A 6,123-nucleotide genomic window follows, 5' to 3' on the forward strand; every position below is an offset into this window, starting at 1 on the left:
CCGCTGCCGCCCCCTGATTGGACAGGAGCTCGGGAGAGGCGGGGAACTCACGTGATAGGTCGGCGCGGATGACGTCACTGGCTGGCGCAGATTTGCTTCTCGTTCGGTCCGCGGCGGAATCGCTCGTGATGTGTTGCGATACGATCAGATCGTCAGCGCGATATCCATACAATATTCTGCTATTTTTCCATCAATAACTTATTTGTTTAAATGGTTTATAATGGGCTGTGTCTGCGTTTAGTTAAAGAAGGGTTTACACAAGAATTGGAGTCGGTGGGGGGAGGGGGGGGGCCCGAGTCTGGGGAGACCGAAACTTTCCATGTGAAGACTTTACTTCCTTCCCTGTTGGAGGATCAAACCTGAAACCTTGTGACCTTCACCCAGAACAATGGAGTTTGTTTGGGAAACATTTACACAATGTTTGTAAACAATGAACAGAGAGAAACTGCGAGAAAATGGTCACAGTCCGCTCCCAGAGTGATCAGGTGCGGCCCCGATAATTATCTCCAAGAGATAAATATGCGATCCCAATCACTCAGCCCCCAATGCTAATCAGGCTCAATAGCAAAAGTTACACTCCTGCTTTTTCTTATAAAACATGAACAACCAGTCACTACCAGTACCATAATTAGAGTCTGACAGATCCCCCACCCCCACCCCGCATGTTGTTCAGATGTACGAGCCCTTGTAACATTCTAAATTCTATAAATACATATTTATTCTATAAAGACATATGTTACCCCCGTCCCCTTCATTATGTAGCAATGTCCCCCATTCTGTTATATATCACCATCCCGTTATATATGTCCCCCATCCTGTTATATATGTTCCCCATCCTGTTATATATGTCCCCATCCTGTTATATATGTCCCCATCCTGGTATATATGTTCCCCATCCTCTTATATATGTCCCCATCCTGGTATATATGTCCCCCATCCTCTTATATATGTCCCCATCCTCTTATATATGTCCCCATCCTGGTATATATGTTCCCCATCCTCTTATATATGTCCCCATCCTGGTATATATGTCCCCATCCTGGTATATATGTCCCCCATCCTGGTATATACAGTATATCCCCAATCCTGTTATGTCCCCAATCCTGGTATGTATGTCCACCATCCTGCTATATATGTCCCCTATCCTGGTATATATGTTCCCGATCTTGTTATATATGTCCCCCATCCTGTTATATATGTTCCCCAACCTGTAATATATGTCCCCCATCCTGTTATATATGTCCCCATCCTGTTATATATGTCCCAATCCTGGTATATATGTTCCCAAACTTGTTATATACTGTATGTCGCCCATCCTGGTATATATGTTCCCCATCCTGTTATATATGTCCCCATCCTGTAATATATGTCCCCCATCCTGGTATATATCCTCCATCCTGGTATATATGTCCCCCATCCTCTTATATATGTCCCCATCCTGGTATATATGTCCCCCATCCTGTTATATATGTCCCCATCCTGGTATATATTTCCCCCATACTGGTATATATGACCCCATACTGTTATATATGTACCCCATCCGGGTATATATGTCCCCCATCCTGTTATATATGTCCCCATCCTGGTATATATTTCCCCCATACTGGTATATATGACCCCATACTGTTATATATGTCCCCCATCCTGGTATATATGTTCCCCATCCTGTGATATATGTCCCCCATCCTGGTACATATCCTCCATCCTGGTATATATGTCCCCCATCCTCTTATATATGTCCCCATCCTGGTATATATGACCCCCTGACGAAGGAAGCGCCGAAACGCGCACGTTGGTGAGAGGGCAGTGTGCGTTGTTATCAGGTAACTATTATTTTGATGACCAATTTGTTATAGCCAATTTCGGCATTCACGGCGCCTTACATGTAGTGTCTGCTAGCCAGCTGCACATACCAGTCACTGACCTATGGAACAGTATTGATTTTTTTGTCTGACATAGCCGGAATCTGTTCAGTATAGACCTGATGTTATATGAAGCTGCATGTTGAACATTTGTGATATTTAAGCAGTGACTGATACATTAAATTACTATAGCTGGTATTGCAGATGGTATGGTAGTGAATCATTGGTGGTTCTTGGAATTCCATATATCTCAGTGCAGCTGTTGTATTATTATGTAGTAAGTGTACAGCTCCACTGTGTATGTTATATTTAAGATCATGGTGATCTACCCCTCTTGTTAGCTGGGCAATATATGTACTATAATAGGGCTGTTTACACTCTGGCTTATATTGAATCTCTATATATAATTGGTATATGATAGGCACATAATCACTTTATATATTTATTAATTGTTCTATTTTTTGTCCTTTTGGCACTAGCACTTTATTTATTGTTGAGCAATTTATGTAATATTATCTATACATTTTTTTGCACTTTTGCATCTTATATTTGATCACTTACCATCTGTTTCTTATACCAATTTCTATACCAGCTACACAACTAATATACTAAACTTAAGTGCATATTTTGATTAACTATTTTATTATAGAGATAAATATTCATATATTTTTTGTAATAAATAACCTTTTTGTAATTTTGTATGGAATGTTTTGTATATTTATAATATATTATCGAGCACACCTGCCCTTGTTTTATTGTATGTTATGTGAGATTATTTTGCATTCAACTCTTGGTTTTAATTAAATACATTAATAAAATGTATAATATTTTTATGACCTTTGTGGTTTTGTTTTTGTCCCAGATCCTGTTTTATATGTCCCCATCCTGGTATATATGTCCTCCATCCTGGTATATATGTCCCCCATCCTGGTATAGATGTCCCCATCCTGGGCCCCTTTCTTGGTATAATGTCCCCATCCTGGTATATATGTACCCATCCTAGGCCCCTTCCTGGTATATATCTTCAACCTGTTATATATGTCCTCCTCCTGGTCACCTTTCTGGTATATACAGTACAGACCAAAAGTTTGGACACACCTTCTCATCTCTAGAACAACTGTTAAGAGGAGACTTTGTGCAGCAGCCTTCATGGTAAAATAGCTGCTAGGAAACCACTGCTAAGGACAGGCAACAAGCAGAAGAGACTTGTTTGGGTTAAAGAACACAAGGAATGGACATTAGACCAGTGGAAATCTGTGCTTTGTTCTGATGAGTCCAAATTTGAGATCTTTGGATCCAACCATCTTGTCTTTGTAGAAATGGTGAACGGATGGACTCTACATGCCTGGTTCCCACCGTGAAGCATGGGGGAGGAGGTGTGATGGAGTGGGGGGGCTTTGCTGGTGACACTGTTGGGGTTTTATTAAAAATGGAAGGCATACTGAACCAGCATGGCTACCACAGCATCTTGCAGCGGCGTGCTATTCCATCCGGTTTGCGTTTAGTTGGACCATCATTTATTTTTCAACAGGACAATGACCCCAAACACACCTCCAGGCTGTGTAAGGGCTATTTGACTAAGAAGGAGAGTGATGGGGTGCTACACCAGATGACCTGGCCTCCACAGTCACCAGACCTGAACCCAATCGAGATGGTTTGGGGTGATCTGGACCGCAGAGTGAAGGCAAAAGGGCCAACCAGTGCTAAGTATCTCTGGGAACTCCATCAAGACTGATGGAAAACCATTTCCGGTGACTACCTCTTGAAGCTCATCAAGAGAATGCAAAGAGTGTGCAAAGCAGTAATCAAAGCAAAAGGTGGCTACTTTGAAGAACCTAGAATATAAGACATATTTTCAGTTGTTTCACACTTTTTTAAGTATTTCATTCCACATGTGTTAATTCATAGTTTTGATGCTTTCAATGTGAATCTACAGGTTTCAGAGTCCTGAAAATAAAGAAAACTCTTTGAATGAGAAGGTGTGTCCAAACTTTTGGTCTGTACTGTATGTCCCCATCCCTGGCCCCTTCCTGGTATATATCCTCATCTAGGGTCCATCCTGGTATATATGTCTTTACCCTGCTCCCCTTCCTGATATATATATATATATATATATATATATATATATATATATATATATATATATATATATACATATATATATATATAATATATATATATAATATATACTGTGTATATATATAATATATGCTGTGTGTATATTATATATATATGTATATAATATATATATATATATATAATATATACTGTGTATATATATAATATATGCTGTGTGTATATTATATATATATATATATATATATATATACTGTGTATATATATATATATATATATATATATATATATATACACATGTCTCCATCCTGGGCCTTTTCTTGGTATAATCTTCTCATCCTGGGCCCATCCCTGGGATATATGTCTCCATCCTGGCCCTTCTTGATATATATGCTTCATCTCAGGCCTTTTCTTGGTATAATCTTCTCATCCTGGGCCCCTTCCTGGTGTATATGTCCCCACCCTGGGCCCCTTCCTGGTATATATGTCCCCATTTTGCTGCTTTTCTATAAAACATTAAAAAAAAAACCTTCTCCCTTACCTCTGCAGCCACGTTGTTCGGCGTGCCTGCCTAGGGTGACACATGATGCCATTGTGACACTGCCATATGAAGCCGATGACTGGCAAGCTGATGTCAGCTGCCAACCTCTGATTGGCTCGTAGCGTGTATTGCTGTGCAGGGACCTCACGGGTCACTGCACTGGAATACATTTTAGTTGAATGTGTGTCCTCTGATGCACATGCAGCTGAAGTTGGCGCTCTCGCCAACAGGCCCCCCTCCAGCACAGGCCTCTTTGCAGTTGCACTGTAACTACTTTCCCCTGGCAGAGGGAATATAAGTGTGGGCGCCAGGCAAATTCAGAACACTATTAACCTGCAGATTAACCCCATATCTATTGGTTAATAGGGTTTTTCACATGATCAGTTCCCTTTAAATGTCACTGTCATTGACAATGGCATCAGACTGTTAGCCACAACAATCAGGGCTAAGCCTACTTGCCGCTGTTACAGCCAGATGTCGGCTGTATAATGTAGCCGGCATCTGTCAAATGTAGAGCAGCCTCAGCTCCTCAACTCCCTACACACATGCAAACAGGTATGACCATTTGTGCCAAGGAATTAATGACTACTGCACTCTCAGAATTATTAAACGGAATCTGTCAGCTGGCTTTTGCTATGTTATCTGAAGACTGAATGTTTTAGGGGTTAAAACACAGATTTCTGGGATGCCTCTCTTAAGGTCTCTGCTGTTGTTTACCTGCAATATTTCTTTTATCACCAGGAGATTATCATTGCTGTACTACATTGACTGGTGCCTGATAGTCCAACATGCTCCCTGCTTTGAATAGCAGCTCATTGTCTACAGACATTGTACATGGAGAGCTTTTTGTAAGCAGGGGCAGCTTTCTCACCTCTACTGTAATTGCTAATTCTAAAATCTCTGATTGTGTCAGAACCGCTGAACTAAATAAACTAAGTGACACACTTTTGGATTCAGGGTCTCTTTAGCTGCATCATGTTGCTGTCAGATGAGGAAGGAAAAACCTGCTGACATATTCCCTTTAATTTCTTCATGACAGTCTTCTCTAGTGCCTAGTAGAGCTCTTCTGGCTGTTATGACCTGCTGCACACATGATGCATAGCTTCTGGAAGGAGTCTTCAGGTCACTAATATTCATTTCTATACTTGTCAAGGGTGCGGTCCAAAAAGTTAAGAGATCATTGCCTTGCACCTAGAAGGAAAAGGAAACAAAAAAGATACAAAAACAATGAATGTTTCCCGAGAAGCAGAGTTCATAAGTTCAATGTTATAGAAACACACTACCTGGTAATGGCAGAAAGAGGAAGCTGTCACCGGCTGCCGCTAGATTCTTGTGGAGACCGGTGGTCAAAAATTCTTGAGTGGCTGCAATAGACCTGCACTAAGATGGGGGCATCGGGCGCTGAGATGTCAGTTTGCACAGTAAGGCGCGGATTAAAGGGAACCTGTCAGGTGCAATATGCACCCAGGACCACGAGCAGTTCTGACTGCATATTACTAATCCCTGCCTAATACTTTTTCTAAAGTTCCCTGTATCTATGCTACTAGATACAGGGACAGTTAGGCAGGGATTAGTAATATATACCCAGAACTGCTCGTGGTTCTGGGTGCATATTGCACCTGACAGGTTCCCTTTAAATGATGA

This window comes from Anomaloglossus baeobatrachus, chromosome 8 (genome assembly GCF_048569485.1).
Source record: "Anomaloglossus baeobatrachus isolate aAnoBae1 chromosome 8, aAnoBae1.hap1, whole genome shotgun sequence".
In the NCBI taxonomy this organism is placed as follows: domain Eukaryota; kingdom Metazoa; phylum Chordata; class Amphibia; order Anura; family Aromobatidae; genus Anomaloglossus; species Anomaloglossus baeobatrachus.